Genomic DNA, 20,230 nt, shown 5'->3' with positions numbered 1-20,230 from the left:
TCTGCCCAACTTTCTCTCCCAATCACGATATCGCTTCTCGGCAATAGCCTCAAGAGGTGTAATATACACTACTCATAAACTACTATCAGGTCTTTTTTTATGATTCTTTAGCATAGAAAACTCAGTACATATGGTCTTTCCACTCTCTATTAGTGCAGTAACTAGAAACTTGTCATCTGTATTATACAAAATAGTGAATACTTGAGTTTAAACAGGATTAAAATGCTTAAAATCTTGATACAGTGCTTCATAAGATGGATTCCTCAATGCAGTCATAGGTAAAGGCTGCAAATCCAACAGCTCTTTTGGTGGAAGGTACTTCTTAGGTAGAATAAGATGCCTGAAAGAGATAGGTAAAATAGTTTGTGAACCAAGCCATTTATCTGAGACAACATGAATGAAATACTGAGGTGGCGATGGTTCATAAATTGGCACTATGAAGTTCAAAGTGTGATCCTCATCAATATATTGCTTCTTCAGCAAAAAGTACTTGTGGTGAAAAATATACCCACCATTATTATCCTCAACAATCACCCAAAATGTCTCTATATACCCATGAGACTTATCTTCCTACTGAAAATCTGGTGTTATTGTAAGTTCAACCCCCAAGACAGTTTGTGTAATTGGTTGAACATGAGGTGCAAGGTTTAGCTTTGGGACCCGGTGAATGAACCTGTAAAGGGTTCTTCCTATTTTAAGGAATCCAATGAGCTCTCTAATCTCCTGTGATGACAGATCTTAGTGCTTATCCCAGGCTAAATCTTTCTTCTCCAACTTTATGAGAATTTCATTTGGGATGCCATTAAATTGATGAAGGGGTTTTTGAACATTCCACATCCTCTTAGTAACCATTTTACACAAGTTCAAAGCCTTCTCAGCCAACTGCGCCCAACCTCTTTTCAAAACAATCTCAAAAAGTGCTCATAGAAGACGTCCAGCACTCTGAGTTACGTACACCATTTTAGATGTCAATGACAGCCCTTCAAGCTTTAACTGCGAAAAATATGCTTGCAGCAAAACATTGATTTTTGCACTAGGCTCTTCCAGGCTTTCCTTGATTGGAATGGAAACACGGACCAGAATCTTTGCTAGCTCCATCTTCTCATCTTGTCTGACTGTCGCATATTTGAATTCTTTACTGAGTGAAAATAGTCAGCAAAGCTTTATATCCCCTATGGTTGGCTTCAAATGCTCGTTATATGTGAATGTTGTCCCCTGAGTTATATAGTAGTAGCTAGCAATGCAGCCCAAATCTGTCATTTGGAAGTATCCATTTTTTTTTATCATACTTGACCAAATTATTCTTGTCCAAGATGATTGCAGCAAAATGGATCTACCAAAAGGAAAAGAAAAGAAAATCAATAACAAATACAATCACAGGCATGACAGTAAAATTAAAAAAGAGAATTATGAATATTCAAATTATAGCATGACATATGAAGCACAGTAGTGTTCTATTTTCTAATCATATCTTAATAAAATGTTCATCAGGCACCAATTTCTTAATTTTAAAGATTTGTATATTCTCAGAAATTACGAAAATTAAAACCAAAGACAGCAACTCAAACTATCAACAAAAGGAAAAGAAAAACAGAGAAGGTAACAGAGCTGTTCAGAGTGAAACCTGATGTGCATGCAAGAGAAGGAAAAAGAGTACTACAAAATTGTAGACACCGATTTTGTCCGGATCTACTATTTTTTTTTTATAATAATAATATTTAACAAAACAAACAAAAAACAAAAAATAAACAAACAAAAGAAACAGAAATAAAACAAAAGTCAAGGGGTTGGTTCGGCGCCGAACTGGCCCGACCAACTACCCGATCAGCCTCCCGACAAGCCACCAATCACGGACGGTAGGTATGATTTTTCAGTTGAAAAATGAGATTCAAATCTCAGAAAATCTGAGATTTGAATCTCAACAAGCTCTATAAATAGAGCTTGCAAACCAGAAGAAAAACAAAAAAAAAAAGAAAAAAAGGAGGCAGCTTCTGTAAAAAAAAAAAAAATTCTGCAAAAACACAAAAAAAAAAAAAACAACAGTCCCCTGGAACGGGGAACCCAGCGCCAGAAAGTCACCTGAAAAAAAAAAAGAGAGAGATCAGCAGATTCAAAAAAAAAAAAAAAAAAAAAAAAAAAAAAAAAAGGGAGACCGAAACTTTGAGCCCCGATCTACGTCGATCAGGGTTGTTTCCGGTAAAAAGGACACCGGATCTGGAAAGATCGCGTCGAAGAGAACTTCTAGAAGAATTTTCACTTTTCCCGGGCATCGGAAACCACCGTCCAAGACTGCCGGCGGCGAGCCAGACGGCGGCCGGCACGGTGCTCCGGCAACCGACCGGCGACCCTCCCCCAGAGCTCTCTCTCTCCCTCTCTCCTTTTTTTTTTTTCTGAAACAGAAGCCAAATGAACCAAAAAAAATCTTCAGCTATATATAGTAAAGCAAAAACTCAAAACGACGTCGTTTAGAGAAAGACCCAAAACGACGCCGTTTCAGCCAAGGAGGATCCGCGCGTCAACCCGCGACCCGTCCCGGGGTCCGCGCACCCGACCCGCGACCCGCTGCCTTTATCAGCTCTGACCGGTCTGACTAGACCGAACCGAACCGCCGGACCAAACCAACCAGATCGAACCGAACCGCCGGACCAAACCAACCAGATCGAACCGAACCGCCGGACCAAACCAACCAGATCGAACTGAACCGGCGGACCGAACCAACCAGACCGAACCGAACCGCCGAACCGAACCAGGAGTTGACCGGACCGTTGACCGGTCCGGTTCAGGTAAAAAAAATATTTTTTTTTTGAATTTTTCTTATTTTTTATATATTATTTTATTAATATTTATGCATATTAAAATATCTATATTTGTTAGACTAATTAATGAAATTGTGGTTAAATAATTTTTTATATAATTATGTTAATTTTTAGAATAAACTTTAAAAACAATAACCTAAAAAATAAATTTAATAATAATACTAAAGTGGTAAAAAAATGAAAGAAAAAAGGAAATTTTTATCCGACGATGAGATTCAAAGGTATTCCGAGTAGTGATGCCTACGAAATCTCTAGGTGAGAAGATTTTTTTTAAGTACTACCAGCGTATTAGAGTATTTATAAAAAAATTTTCAATATAGTAAAGATTTTCTTTTTTTTTAAAAATAATAAATAAAAATTGATTAATAAATTAAAATATAACTAATAAAAAATAAGAGAAGAGGAAATTTTTATCCGATGATGAGATTCAAAGGTATTCCGAGTAGTGATGCCTACGAAATCTCTAGGTGAGAAGATTTTTTTTAAGTACTACCAGCGTATTGGAGTATTTATAAAAAAATTTTCAATACAGTAAAGATTTTCTTTTTTAAAATAATAAATAAAAATTAATGAATATAATAAAAAATATAAGTAATAAAAATAAGAAGAAAAGAAATTTAATCCAATGATGAGATTCTAAAAGTATTCCGAGTAGAGATGCTTTAAGAAATCTCTAGGTGAGAAGATTTTTTGTAAAATATTACCAGCGTATTGGAATATTTATAGAAAATCTTCAATATGATTAAATTCCTTTTTTCTTCAAAATTTTAATTAAAATTAATAAAATTAATAAAATAATTAATAAAATTTTTGAATGAGGATAAAATGTGTGCATAAATACGAAAATATTTTGCATGGCATGCATAACATAATTTCTTACGAAAAGTAAATTTAGACCTCCAAAGATGAGATTCTAAAAGTATTCCGAGTAGAGATGCTTTAAGAAATCTCTAGGTGAGAAAGAGTTCTTTTAATGTTACCAACGTACTGGAACATTTTAAGAATTATTTCAACAAAAAGGTTTTAATTTATTTTTCTCGAGAATAAATTTTTTTTTTTTTTACATGACATTTTCTTACGAAAAGTAAATTCGAGCCTCCAAAGATGAGATTCTAAAAGTATTCCGAGTAGAGATGCTTTAAGAAATCTCTAGGTGAGAAAGAGTTCTTTTAATGTTACCAACGTACTGGAACATTTTAAGAATTATTTCAATAAAAAGGTTTTGATTTATTTTTCTCAAGAATAATTTTAATAAATAAAAAAATCAAAGAAATTATTTTTCGAATGCTGAAAATAAGACTGTTTGTATCAAAATCAAAGGATAACACGTTGTTAATTGGTCCCGTTTTTTAACGGGCGTTGTGGGGGTGCTAATCCTTCCCCACGCGTAATCGACTCCCGAACCCAGACTGTTTCGCAGACCGTAAAATTATCTTTTTAATAAATTTTAATTAATTTTAAGATTTCATTAAAAGGATATGTTTTAATAGGTGGCCAATCGCACCTAGCCAAAAAAGATTGGTGGCGACTCCGTTATTTTTTATTTCGTTTCCAAATTCGTCGGGCGGACACAAAACCGTTACGACAAAAATTATAATAAGAATAGAGAATTCGTTTTAAAAATAATAATATATACTAAAAAGAGGTATGCTTACCAAATCAGCCCTTCTCTCCTCCAAAGTTTAATCCCGTGAAAGAACATCAGTTGGTAAGTCATAAAGTGTGGGATTCCATAGCATGCAAATAGACAAGTATGTGTATCCATTCCAATTTCGGGCTTCTCTTGCATTCTGAATAGTTTCTAAGTGTTGGGCCTGAAGCAATAAACATAATAATGCAGACGTAATATATCGCAATAAACTCACAGTAATAAACAACAATCAATAATCAACGACGCAGAAAAAATAAAGCACATCAAGATTTATGTGAAAAATCCTCCAGTGTAGAGGAAAAAATCATAGACCATCAAAAAAATCTTCACTATCAAATAATAGATATACAAAGTTATTCTCTAGCTAAAACTAGAGTTAATCAACAACTAGAGAGACAATTAGAGAAATCTCACCAAATAAGTAACTTAACAAATACACTCTGGATTTGTTCCTAAAGAGCTTCAAACCCATTCTTCACTATTTAGAATGTAGAACTCTGAATCGTAAACCCACTGATAAAGTTTCAGTTCAACCGAACCATGGATCAACTTTTGTTCAACCAACTCTCCCTTTTCTATTTTCTTTCTATTTTTCTTGGCTTTTTTTCTTTTTCTCTTGGTTTGTAACGCCACCTTTTCCTCTTTTTTTTTCATCAAAACCAGCCCTCACCTTTTATTATGTAAGGCTTTCTTAAGGAAGCCTAAAACACAAGGCACATGGCCTTTAAATAGTTAAATAACACATGGGGCTAGACCTTATATATCCTAACAATCTCCCCCTTCAGCCCCATTAAAAGGAGATTAATGACCATAACAGTTTCATTTGGAACTTATCTTGACCAAGGAACTCATTCCAACCAAATTACTGCAGAGCTTAAGCTTCTCTCTGAAAAATATTTTAGTCAACATATATGTAATATTCTTATCAGTATAGACTTTTTTCAATAGCATCTATTGTTTCTCAATCATTGAATGTAACCAGTAATATCTAACATCAATGTGCATTATTCTAGCATGATACATGGCATTCTTACTTAAATCTAAAAGACTCTGGCTATCACAAAATATCACATACTCTTTTTGATTCAACCTCAATTCAAGAAGAAAACGTTTCATCCAAAGCATTTCTTTACCTGTTTCAGTTGCTGCAATATACTTAGCATCTGTAGTTGACAAAGTAACACACTTATGCAACTTAGATTACTAAAACACAACTCCTCCTGCATAAATGAACAAATACCCTGAAGTAAATTTTCTACCATCAAGATCATCTGTCATGTTAGCATCAGTACTGGTTATGAAACTCTATAACTCAAGTACATTTTTGAGGTGCCCCTCAAATATCTGAAAATTTATTTCACTACTTCCCAGTGAACCTTTTTCGGATTAGAAAAAAATCTATTTACTACACCAACTGTATGAGCAATGTCAAGCCATGTATAAATCATAAGATACATTAAAGAATTGACTACAGAAGAATAAGAAAAACTAAACATAGCTAGTTGTTCTTCTTTAAATACTGGACAAGATTTCTTACTCAGATAAAAATAGTTAGCAAGTGAACTGCTAACTGATTTAGCATGTTGCATGTTGAATCTACTAAGCACATGTTCAACATACTTTTTCTGTGACAACCATAACTTTTTAGCTCTCTTATCCCAGATAATATCCATGTCGAGAATCTACTTTGCTAGACTTAAATCCTTTATATCAAAGGACTTGTATAATTATTCTTTCAACCTATGAACCATATCAGCATCTTATCCCACACTCAGCATATCATCAACATATAATAAGAGAATAATGAAATTACCATCAAAAATTTTTTTGATATGTACACAAGGATCTACTATCATTCTTTTATAGCTGTGGTTCACCATAAAAGAATCAAACTTTTTACACTACTGTCACAGAGCTTGTTTCAAGCGATACAAACTTTTTTTTAGTTTGCAAACTAAGTGCTCTTTCCTTTTCACTTCAAAACTTTCATAATGATTCATATAAATGTCTTCTTGTAAGTCACCATGCAAGAATGTAGTTTTAACATCAAGTTACTCAAGCTCAAGATTCAACCTAGCTACTAATCCCAGTACCACTCGAATGGAACTCATCTTTACAACTAGAGTGAAGATCTCATCAAAATCGATGCCTAGTTTCTGAGAAAAATCTTTTACAATCAATTGAGCTTTGTACCTTACTAGTTTGTCACCATACTTTTTCAACTTGAACACCCATTTATTCTTCAATGATCTTTTTTTTAAAGTTTAACAAGATCATATGTACCATTTTTTTGCAATGACTCTATTTCTTCTTTCATTGCTTTTAAATAGTACTCTATATCCGAGGTAGTCTTCACATCTTAAAAACTCTCTAGCTCCTCTTCACTGGTAATTAAAATAAAATCTGAACTTGGATATCTAGTAGATAGCATGCACTCTCTAGTAGATCTCCTAGGCTGAGACTCTACATCACCTAATGCCAAAAGGTAGCTATCCCTATTCAACACTCTTTGGTGGAAAATATTGCTTTACCTCTTAAAATTGATTGCATTTGGCTCATCACTAACTGTGATTGGCTCATTCATATTTGTGAAAAAATATTTAATTACAACTGGTTGTAATTTATGTAGCTAATTTTAATCTGTATATATCTGTATCCCTAAAATTGAAAATTTGTATCTTTAAAATTAATGACAGAATATCAGGATAGACAATTCCTTGATTATAGGGATCAGATTTAAAAATATTTAGTTTCTTAGCTTACCATCTAGTTAGCTGTTTTTAAATCTATGGCATTTGTATGATTCAACAGACAAGTTTTTTAATATACTCTTAATTTTTTCACATGGTATCAGAGCTTTAGACTCTTCTTAAGAAGAAAATTTTTTAGCCTTCATTGCTGAATTGTATTTCAAGCCTTCATAGCCAAATTCTGTTAAATCTTTCATGCTCTTATTTTTCTTTTTTGGCCTTTATTGCCTATACTTGTTTCAGTCCTGAAAAAGGTAACCATGTCAAAAATAGCAGAATCTGCCATTGCTACTTGATTTGAAGAAGTAACAACTGGTCAAATCATAGGAGAACTATAAAATATCCAAGTTGCATACAGATTGAATGAAAAAAACTACTTGAAGTGGTCTCAGTTGGTTCAAACCTTTCTAAAAGGGAAAGAAAAATTGAGCCATCTTTTTGGCACTAGTCCTAAGAGAGGAGATCCAAAATTTGAGGCTTGGGATGAAGAGGATTCTATGGTTATGTCATGGCTATGGAATTTTATGACACCAGATATTAGTGACACTTGTATATTTTTATCCATGGCCAAAGACATTTGGGAATCAATTCGGTAAACCTATTCCAAAGTTATGGATGCTGCTTAAGTCTGTGAAATAAAGATTAAGACTACAGCTCTCAAATAAGGGAATAAGTAAGTCGTAGAGTATGATATTCTTCTTAAAAATCTTTAACAAGAGATAGATCACTATCGATGCATAGAAATGAAATACAGTGAAGATGCAACAACTTTGAAGAAATTTATTGAAAAAGATTTAGTTTATGATTTTTTTGCTAAACTTAATATTGAGTTTGATCAAGTCAAAGTTCAAATTTTAAGAAAAAAAGATCTGCCTTTTTTAAATGAAGTGATATCCATAATTAAAGCAGAAGAGAGTAGAAAATGAGTGATGCTCGATAATCTACATGTAAAAGGATTTGCTATGGTCTCTAATGGTGAAAATAACCAAAACATAGAACAATTATCAGTTAGTGAGAATGGGAAAGGTGATTCGACTAAAACTTTAAATCGTGACAATCTTTGGTGCACCTATTGCAAGAAGCCAAGGCACATCAGAGATCGTTGCTGGAAACTAAATGAAAAACCTTTAACTTCAAGCAAAGAATAGAGTTATAAAGGAGGACAACCAAGAAATCAAGGACAAGCACACATGACTGCAATGGAGTTAAACCAAGAAAAGTCTCAGGAATAAGGAGAGTTGGATAAAAAAAAGATTAAGAAACTGATAAGCCTATTGAAAACTCTTGAAAAGATTACTGGTGTATGTTCCTTGGCACAATCAGGTAAGGTTTCTAGTATAAATAAAGTCTCTAATTTTCATGGATTAAATGTCTTGGATAAGTCTATTAAGAGTTCTTGGGTCATTGACTCAGAAGCCACAGATCACATGACACATTCTTCACAAAAGTTTAGTACATATACCCTATGTCCTGGTAATAAAAAAATTATTGTTAGAGATGGTTCACTTACTATAGTGGCAAGATTAGGAGATGTTCAAATTAATCTCTCATTTATTCTTAAAAATATTTTTCATGTTCCTAGATTGTCTACTAATCCAATATCTATACAAAGACTTACTAGAGACATGAACTGCAATGTGACTTTTTATCTCTCTTATTGTAAATTTCATGACCAGAGTTCGAAAAAGAAGATTGGACTTGCTAAGGAGAAGGATGGACTATACTATCTTAAGACATCCAATAACATAAGTAATATCAAGAATAGTTTACCTTTGTCATTTTTTTCTAAAAAATCTTCTAATAAAGATAAAATATGGCTTTATCGTTTTCATCTTGGACATCTTTTTTTTGGAACTTTAATAAACATGTTTCCTTCTTTGTTCAAAGGATTAAACGTTGAAAATTTTCATTGTGATGTTTGTGAACTTGTAAAGCATAAACGTGTGTCTTTTTCAATTAGCAACAAAAGAAGTTCTACTCCCTTTTACTTGATTCATAATGACATTTAGGGTCCCTCTATAATTTTTAATATTTTTGGTGTAAGATAATTTATTTTATTTTAGATGATTGTACCAGGATCTTTTGGATTTTTTTACTTAAATTCAAATCAGATGTGAATAGCATATTTTTAAGCTTCCAAAACATGATTCAAAATTAATTTGGAGTGAGAATTAAGAGATTTAGGTCAGATAATGTAAGAAATTATTTCAACCAGAGTCTATCCATCTATTTTCAAAATGAGAAGATTATTCATAAGTCATCCTGTGTTAATACTTCACAGTAAAATAGAGTGAAAGAGAGAAAAAATAGCCATTTACTAGCCACAACCCAAGCCTTTCTTTTTCAAGCAAATGTGCCTAAATCTTACTAGGAGAAAATTGTTCTCACTAACACACACATTATAAATAGGTTACCTTTAAGGGTTTTAGGATTTAAAACTCCTATGAAACTACTCTCACAATTCTATCACAACCTTAATACCACAAACAACCTCACACCTAGGATATTTAGTTGTATATCATATGTTCATATTCACAGTCATAATAGGAGAAAGTTGGATCCAAAAGTAATTAAGTGTATCTTTGTAGGGTATTCATCAACTCAAAAAGAGTATAAGTGCTATCATCCTCCTACAAAAAAAATTATATGTATTTACAGATGTCACTTTTGAAGAAAATAAACCATTTTTTACTCAACCTTATCTTTAGGGGGAGACATCATTTATAGAAAATAAGGATAAAGACTTCTTTTTGCTTGACTTGTCATCCTCCTCTAAAACAGTTTCACTTATTAATTCTTTTGAGCTTAAACCCATTTCTTCAGAGTCTAAGTTAAACACTGATTCTAAATCTGAACATATTCCAAACACAGAAGTTGTGACCAAGGATAATACTACTCTTGATTCTGTAAAAGAATTACAGGTGTACTCAAGAAAAAAAGTTCCAGTTCCTAACTAGTGCAAATCTAAGAACCTGATCCTAACTCTGGAAATGAGGTAATTATAGTCTCTAATTCTATTTCTCAAAATGAGCATGAATCTCCTAAAATTAGTGATTATGATCTACCTATTACCATTAGGAAAAGAATCAGAGAATGTGCTAAACATCCATTATACCCAATCTTTAATTTTGTGTCATTTGAAAAATTCTCACAATCTCATAAAAATTTTCTTGTGAGCCTAAATATTATTTCTATTCCAATTACATTATCTGAGGCATTATCCAATGAGAAATGAAAACAGGCTATGAAAATAGAAATGGAGGCCTTAGAAAAAAATAAGACATGAGAACTGGTAAAGTTACCTACAAGAAAACATCCAATTAGGTGTAAATAGATTTTTACTGTAAAATACAAGGCAAATAATACTGTCAAAAGATACAATGCCAGGCTAATGGCTAAGGGTTACACTCAAACTTTTGGAATGGATTATGAGAAAACTTTTGCTCTAGTTACCAAGATAAATACAATTATGATTTATTATCCTTGGCTGCAAATTACAATTGGCAGCTTCAACAACTTGATGTAAAGAATACCTTTTTGCATGGTGATTTGGAAGAAAAAATATACATGAAATTTTCACCAGGATTTGGAGGTCATCTAGAAGCAAAAAAAGTATGCAAGCTGAAAAAGGTTTTATATGGCCTTAAACAATCTCCTAGAGCCTAGTTCGGGAGATTTACCAAAATGATGCTAGGAATGGGATATAAAGAGAGTCAAGGGGATCATACATTGTTTGTCAAGCACTTAGATTCAGAGAAGGTCATAGTTCTGTTAGTATATATTGATGATATAATTGTAACTGGAGATGATGAAAAAGAGAGAGAATTTTTAAAACAGTGTTTGGCTAGAGAATTTGAGATAAACTAGCTTGAAAGATTTAAGTACTTCCTAGGAATTGAAGTAGCTCACTCACGGCATGATATTTTTATCTCACAACAAAAATATGTGATGGATCTTTTGAAAAAAATTGAAAAGCTCACATGTAAACCTGTAAGTACCCCTATAGATCCTAATCATAGGCTTGGAGAAGCTAATGAAGATGCTACTGTAGATAGGGAGATGTACTAGAGATTAATTGGAAGACTTATTTATCTCTCACATACTAGATCTAACATAACATATGTTGTGAGTGTGATAAGTTAATTTATGCATAATCCTAAAGAAGTGCACCTACAAGCTATCTATCATGTATTACACTATTTGAAGGCTAATCTTGAAAGAGATATCTTGTTTAAAAGAAATTTAGGGTTGGTACTAAAGGCATATATAGATGCTGATTATGCAAGTTTGATAATTGACAGAAGATCTACCTCAGGCTACTACATTTTTTTAAGTGGTAATCTTGTAACTTTGAAGAGTAAAAAATAGAATGTAGTGGTAAGATCAAGTACTGAAATAGAATTTAAGGTAATAGCTCAAGGAATTTGTGAACTACTATGGTTAAAGATTATCCTAAAAAATTTGAAGATCAAATGGGATAGACCAATGAGACTTTACTGTGATAACAAGTCTGCAATAAGCATTGCATATAATCTTGTGCAACATGACATAACAAAACACATTGAAGTAAACTGACACTTCATAAAGAAAAAACTAGATAATGGATTGATTTGCACACTATATGTATCAACCAAGGGTCAACTTGTAGATGTGTTGACTAAAGGTCTCATCAGGACAACATTTCAAGAAATTATTTCTAAGTTGGGAATGAAAAACACCTATTCACCAGCTTGAAGAGAAGTGTGGGAAAATATTTAGTTACAACTGGTTGTAATCTGTATATATCTATATCCCTAAAATTGAGAATTTATATCTCTAAAATTAAGGATAAAATATCATGATAGATAATTCCTTGATTATAGGGATCAGATTTAGGAATATTTAGTTTTCTAGTTTACTCTCTAATTAGCTGTATTTAAATCTATGGTGTTTGTATGATTCAACAGACAAGTTTTTCAATATACTCTCAATTTTTCCACAACATCCTCAAGTTCTATTTCTTGCTCATTTTTACTATCTGTGACTTTTTTCTATGAAACCCTTGTCGGTATTGAAACATCACACTCAATAGTAACCCGTATAGTCTTTTCATTTTTGTCAAGATCTGCTATGATTTTTTTTTTCTGAAAGATCACATCTTTGCTTCTAACTATCTTTCTCTTCACTATACCTCATACCCTATAGACAAATTTCTCATCATCGTATCTTACAAACACACACTGTGTGGCTTTATTATCAAGTTTTGACATATGTTCTTTTGACACATGCATGAATGCTTTACATCCAAAAATTTTTAAGTGAAAGTACGAAGCATCTTTCCCTGTCCACACTCTTTCTAGAATGTCAAAGCTCAAAAGAGCTGATGATGATTTGTTAAGCAAATAATAAGCTGTGTTGACTACTTCACTCCATAAATGACTTTGATAATTTTGCCATCCTCAACATGATCTGACTTTTTTCACAATGGTACAGTTTATCCTTTCAACTACACCATTATGCTACGATGTTTCAGGGTCTATCATCTCTCGCTTGTTCTCATACTTTGAACAGTACTCTTCAAAGTCTTTGGATGTATATTCCCCACTATTATCAGTCTGAATACACTTTAAGGGTAACCCTGCCATCCTCTTCACCATGGCATAAAATTTTTAAAAATACTGTAATACTTAGCTTTTGTTTTTCAACATATATGCCCAAGTCTTACGTAAAATATCATCAATAAAAGTAACAAAACACCTACTACCACCTAATAACTCAACCTTTATGAGACCACATATGTTAGAATAAATCAATTCCAATCTATTTTCTTTTCTCTAAGAACTCTTAGGAAAAGAAACTTTACAATGGTTACCAAACAAACAATGATCACATGAATCGAGAGATATACCTTTGGTCAAGAGAATAAGAAAGTATCTCACCAAAATCTATAACCTCTTCTCACTCATGTATGCCAGCTTCTTGTGCCACAAGTTTGCTAAAACATCATCCTCAACGACATTTATCCGATTGTCATTCAATTGCATCCATGTCTTGTACATTGTACAGCATAATTTTTTCCTTTCAACTATTATAGATCCTTTAAAAAACTTTCACTGCCAATCCTTTTGTCAACTCTCATATCTCTCCTTATCAAGGACATTAATAGCAAGCAAGTTCATTCTCATATCTAAAATGTATCTGACATCTCTCAAAGTCAACATATAACCTGTACTAGTTTGTACAATAATATCACCAATCCTAATAATCTACGACACACTTTTATTTTTCATCTTGGTGTAACTAAAGTCTCTTGTTTTATAAGTTGTAAACAATTATCTCTTAGAAACACAATGATATGCTACTCATGTGTCAACTATCCACTCAATGCCAGGATCACCAATATGATTACAATCACCATGTTTACAAATCAAAGTAATTGAATCACTATCTAAATTTACTGTTGCAACATTGCCATCATTTGAACTCATTTTTCTTACTTTTCACTCTTGTTTCAAGATTTTACAGTGTCATTTTATATGACCTGCTTTACCACAATAGAAACACTTCATTTTATATTTGAACTTGGATTTATCTTTAGATTTACTACGACCTTTTGAGTTCTGACCTCTGTTGATGTTTCTACCCTTGTTCTCTCTGATCAGAGCTTGATTCTCAAGGTTTACATCTTTTTATCTTGCTTTTTCATTAAGCATTCTGTCCTTTACCATTTTTAATGTCACATTGTAATCAGAAGCTAAATTAAAAATAGTCACAACTAGAGAATTCTAACTATTTGGCAATGAACCCAAAAAAAATAACGCTTTCATTTCATCATCCATCTTAAGCCCCATAGTAGTCATCCGATTAAATATATCTTAAAAATTACTCAAGTGCTCTATAATAGATCGTTCATCCCAAAACTATAAAGTTACAAGCTTTTTAACAAGCATAACTTTATTCATACCTATATTTCTCTCATATAATGCTGCTAATTTTTTTCAAACAATGTAGGCATCTGTCTCCTACGCTACATGATGGAACACATTGATATCAACCCATATTTTGATTATAGCCAACGTCTTTCTGCCTAACTTGTCTAGCTTTCATCTTTCATATCTACTAGTTTAATCGAATCACTCAATATTAGCTCATACAAATATTTACAGTATAGATGATTTTTCATCATAGGCTTTCAAATTAAATAATTTGATGCTGTCAATTTTATCATGAAACCTATATCACCATCCATGATTTCAAACAGAATTTACTTCTGTCTAGGTTATTTTTGTATTGATATCTCAAAATAACTCTTGCTCTGATACCACTTGTTGGGCCTGAAGCAATAAATACAACAACGCAAAAGTAATATATTGCAATAAACCTACAGTAATAAACAACAATCAATAATCAACAATGCAAGAAAAATAAAGCACACCAAGATTTACATGAAAAATCCTTCATTGTAAAGGGAAAAATCACAGACCACCAAAAAAAATCTTTACTATCAAATAATATATATACAAAGTTATTATCTAGCTAAAACTAGAGTTAATCAACAATTAGAGAGACAATTAAAGAAATCTCATCAAATAAGTGACTCAACAAATATACCTTAGATTTGTTCCTAAAGAGCTTCAAACATGATCTTCACCGTTCAAAATGTAAAACTCTAAATCATAAATTTATTGACAAAATTTTAATTTAATCAAATCACGAATCGACTTTTATTCAACCAACTCTACCTTCTCCCTTTTCTCTCAATCTTTCCTTACCTTTCTTGTTTCTCTCTTGGTTTGCGGCGCCACTTTTTCCTTTTTGTTTCACCAAAACCAGCCCTTACCTTTTATTACGCAGGGCTCTTTTAAAGAAGCCTAAAACACAATGCCCGTAACCTTTAAATAGTCAAATAACACATATGGCTGGACCCACATATCCTAACACCAAGAACTATTTCAGCGTTCAACTGATCAGCCAGTTTGGACACAAATCGGCTCTCAATAGGAAGCTGTTGATTTATCGAAGAAATGTAGTACTGAATTTAACTGTGGCCCATGATGATGATCCCTTCCCATATGAATAATATTGAGGCCTCCCAGCACGACCCAGCATCTGCATCGCATCCAGACGACATAGCTCAGTCCGTGCTCCCTTTTCCGGGCTGTAAATCTAGGTCCCTTGATAATGACTGTGTGAGCAGGCAAGTTCACACCCAAGAGTTGCAGTTGATACCAACACTCGTACATGTCCATCCGCAAAGAGTTCTTCAACAATTTGGCGATCAGTCCTTGCCAACCCAGCATGATGGATTGCAAAACCATAAGGTAGTAGATCCTCGAGATCATTGCTTTTAACCATATCTGTGTGACTCTGGAGAATCTCACGACGTGCAGCATACTCTTTCAAGAATCTACTAAGGGTATCATTAGGAAGTGCAATGTTCCATAACCGAAGAGTTGTTTTAGCAGTTTCTTTCCTTGAATGAACAAAGTTAAGGACTTGATGCTTCCCTGCCACAGCCATTACCTTTTCATAACAAATATCATTCATCAATTGGAACCTCTGCAGTGGCTTATTCACTGTGATTCCAATATACTGTTGAGAGAGGGGAACAGGTCTGTAGCTATTGTCAAAATGGATCAGTCCTTTTTCAAGATTAACCTGCAAAAATAATGCGACATCTTGAAAATTAGGAAGTGTAGCTGACAGCCCTACCAATCTGATATGCTCTTTCGTAGTTTCAATTTGCCTAACAATCCTGCAAAAAAGATGCATTCAAGCACAGATCCTCTATTATCATGAAGAAGATGAATCTCATCAATGATAAGAAGTCTCGCTAGCTGTGCGTATGTACGATCACCAGACTTTCTGGTAATAATATCCCATTTCTCTGGAGTTGTCACAACAATCTGAGTCTCCTCAATTTGTTGGCTAGACAGCGTCTGGTCTCCGCTGAGCTCCCTCACAGTCACACCATATGCCTCCAAACTATGACAAAGATTACCAACAACTCAAGCAACTAGAGCTTTCATAGGAGCCACATGGACAATCTTGTATTTGCCGTAGTTAATTGAACTATCAGACTCCATATTCAAAGCAAGTCGCTGCAGTACGATAAACTAGGGATTTAAATAGTGGTAACGATTATATTTTCAGTCGCATCGCATTTGTCACTATTACGGATATAATAGAAACATTCATGGTTATTACGACTATCGCGATCATAAATTTTTTAAAATTTTACTCAACTTGTTATAAAATATAATAATTTTAATTATTAATTATAAATTTTTTTATTTTATGATTTTTAAAGTAATTTATATCATATCATGTATTTTATTTATTTAAGAAAAATATTTATAGTAAAATATTCATATTTAAAAAATTATTCATATGATAATAAGAAAATAACAAAATATAAATAAACATGTAAAAAATAAATAATCATAACGAATGATATATTTAATTATTTAATTATCATACTCATCAAATTATTATCGAATTATATTAGACATAAATCAAATAATAAATGATTAGACATCTATAAATTAAGTAAGAGTATTACTATTTATGGGCTAAGAGAATTGCTTTTTATGGGCTTAAAGTAAATCAAACTTAGCAGCTTCCATGTTGTGGGCAATCTTCAACAACAATAGCCTCAAGTCTACTTCTTTAGTCTCTTGACTAAATTGCACAGACTCACATAATTTTTCATCCTCTCACCTTGCATTCAATAATTTTTTTCTCCAAACCTTCATCCTTATCCCTATCTCTCAGTTTTCTTTTTTTCTAATGTGTGCTATTTGCTCATTTTTGTCAACCTCAAATCTCACTGTTATCTCTTGTCTCTCATTTTAAGTTACAGCAACTCCTACTTCTTTTTACCAATGCAACATAGTCCAATCCAATCTCAAACGCACAAAATCACGACAAATTTTGATATGTGCTATCTGCTCATTTTTGTCAATCTCAAGTCTTATTATCATCTCTTATCTCTCATTTTAAGTCCCAGTAACTCATGCCTCTTTCTACCAATGCAACATAGCCCAATTCAATCCCAAACACACAAAATTACGATAAATTTAAAAATTAAAAAAAAAAAGTAATTTGAATGCTGAATTAATTGCTTACCTTAATCTTGATTGAAGTTAAATTTAAAAGAATTGATATTTTTGGAAGTTTAAGTTTTATGATTTTTTTTTCTTAAATTTGTTAATTGATATTTATTTTCTTTCTTGCTGTTTTTATTTTAAGTTTTTAAATAGAATCAAATGAAAATTTTCTTCTTAAATTTTTGAATGAAATGCGAAGCCACGGACAATAACAAACCGCTATTATCGTTATTCAACGTTATGCCACAATTCGCGATCGCAACACATTCACTATAAACAAGATTCAAATTCTTTCTCGTTTTTTCTTCAATAATGATGATAGATAGTGGCGTGACTGAGAAATAGCAGCCGCTATACTACTATCCTACCACTATTTAAATCTTTGTTGAACACAGCAACATTAGTTTTCCCTGCCCCAGTAGGAGCACACGGTAGGACGTTATCTGCTGAAAAAAGGGCAGTTTCATAGACTTTGCTCTGTACCCTGTTCAACTGTTGCATCCCTTTGAAAGCTGGTTGTGCCCAGTCTGGCATCTCAGATATCTTTGCAAGCTTCTCATTGGATTCCAATGGTTTTGACTTCAGTGCTGGCACATGAACTTCCTAATACCGCTTGCTATGATGCCTGTAAGAACCCAAGGGAAGATCACATTTTTTATTTGCCATCAAAACACCACCTTGTTCAAAAGCAAGACTGTCAAGGTCAAGCAACCTTCAGCCAACCACCATCAGTATCTCTGCCAGCAAGACCCCTCCTATCCCTATCCCCCCGTCTCTGCTACTCTCATCTCATCCTTTAGTCGACGAGCCCCGTCTCTGATGCTCTCCTCCAAGTTGTTCTGCCTTTCTTTTGCGGTTGCCCTGGTGGCATGCAACTGCTCAAGAATTGCAGCCAAAACTGGACCCAAGCTCATCATTTCCTCCTCAATCTTCTTCCTCTCTTCTTGGTCTTCAGCCCTAGCCAAGCGGGTGCATCACACAACCTTCAGCCAGTTCAGCAACGGATATTTGATAAGGCTGAAATTATCGAACTGGAGATGCACCAATAACTTGGTCTCAACCTCCCTGTCATCACCCTCAGCAAGAATCTTAAGCACCTCTTCAGCAAGCTTCTGGCACTGTTATGGGTCAATTTGTTGATCATAAGCCTGGAAGATCTTCCTCTGAAGCCAATAAGCATCAATGCACTAGACATTCAAACTCATCCCCTCATTAGCCTCATGCATGTCATTATCATCAATTCCACCACCCATCTGCATAGCCCCAGCACCACATTCCACCCCATCATCATCCCCCTCCTCATCCTCTTGCATCTAACAATATCGCTCTCCACTTCCTCATCTTCATTTTCTTCAAACTCAACTGCCACTCCCACATCATTATCAAGACCTTCATCCCCATTCCCCATTGAACCCCCACCTCCATCACCACCATCTTGATAATCTGTAACCAACTTCCCACTTGAAACAAGCTGATCAAAAACCTGACTCGGAATCCGATTCAACAACTGCTTTGTCTCCTTCTTCTTATCCGGATTCTTAATGCCCTCATTCTTAAGCACAGCAAAATTCTCATCTGCCACACCAGAAACAATATTAAGCGGCTGTCCACCCACCTGCTGCTGAATCAAACTCAACATAGCCTAATAGCCGCCCTAGTCTCCTTCGTTTTCGGCTGATAAACCCCTTCCTCAGTAACACACAAAACACTCTCCTCACGTAGCCTACGCCTCTTGCTTTGCCTAACGGGAACCGGTTCAGAAAGAGGTTCCCGTCCTTTCTCCTTTTTCGACTTCTTAAGCTTCTCATATAATTCTCTTGGTCTACCTTTATAAACACGGTCACCAAACGATCTAGGGTCGATTTTTCCGAATTTACATCCTTCCAAGATGTCCAAGATGTTTACAGAGAGCTTAATATTTTTGGCGCGGCAAATTTTAAATTTGAAAAAAATATATTTAAAAGCGTAATTAGAGTAATGTGATTTAAGCATTTTAAACTGTTTAATATCTGTTTGTAAAAGTATATTGATAATTGAAATGCTAAAAATATATACAAAAAAAGATAAAAAAAAAAAGTTAACTTTATCATTTAAAACTGCTTTTGAACCGCAAAAGCAAGGCGTTTTAGGCTGTAAAACCAAATTTTTTTACGGCAACGCTCAACTTTTCCATCATTTAGCATTGAGGTTACAGTGAAAACCAACTTTTTAGCCAAAAGGCCGTTTCCACCAGCAACCTCTCAGCAAGTTGCAATCAGATTCAGAGGAAAGCACTTCACGAGTTCAAAGCAGGCCTTAAAGATCACTCAATCAGGCTTTCTTCTTGGTTTGGCAGGGATTGCTTTAGATGGTCTGGTGTTGGTTCCAACAAGCTGACGGCTCATGTCACCAAGCTTGACTTCAGATATCCATATGATCAGCCTTGCCTTCAAAATGCATGTGTTGTAGCAGCTTTAAATGGGAGAGCCAATACCTGAATCTATGGGAACTGAGGTCCCTTTGTAATACCTGACTGGTTTTGGGATGGGGTCAAAGTCCACAGCTTCGAAATTTGTGTCTCTAAAATAACAAGTTAAAACGATGGCTTCCATATCACTAAAATTTGCACCAGCTGCCATTGCTGTAAACCTAATTTTCTTTTTTGTTTTTTTTACAAATCATAGATTCAATATAATCTCAACAAAGATCATCACTACACTCAAACCGACAACCACTCATTTCGAAGAGTTACCAATTGAGCTAGCCTCTATGATCCTATTAATTAAGTTAGCCTATTTCATCGAGTCAACCTCTGATGTAGACCTAAGTTTTAACTCGTTTGAGGGTCCACTTCCACTTTGTTCTAGTTACAGGATTCTGTCTTCAAGGAACAACTCTTTTCCAGGACCAATTCTGAAGAACATTGGAGAAACTTCTACTGATGAT

At 33.9% G+C, this 20,230-nt stretch overlaps 1 pseudogene; it reads right to left on the bottom strand.

Moving 5' to 3' along the window:
* Positions 1-149: 149 nt before the first annotated feature.
* On the bottom strand, positions 150-20,120 carry LOC149515871 (DExH-box ATP-dependent RNA helicase DExH12-like; annotated as a pseudogene).
* Between the last annotated feature and the right edge of the window lie 110 nt (positions 20,121-20,230).

The sequence above is a fragment of the Durio zibethinus genome, chromosome 12 (assembly GCF_047325235.1).
Source record: "Durio zibethinus cultivar Kanyao isolate XHJ-2024 chromosome 12, ASM4732523v1, whole genome shotgun sequence".
Taxonomy (NCBI): domain Eukaryota; kingdom Viridiplantae; phylum Streptophyta; class Magnoliopsida; order Malvales; family Malvaceae; genus Durio; species Durio zibethinus.
The sequence above is the reverse complement of the archived record's forward strand: the minus strand, read 5'-3'. Positions and strand labels throughout refer to the sequence as shown.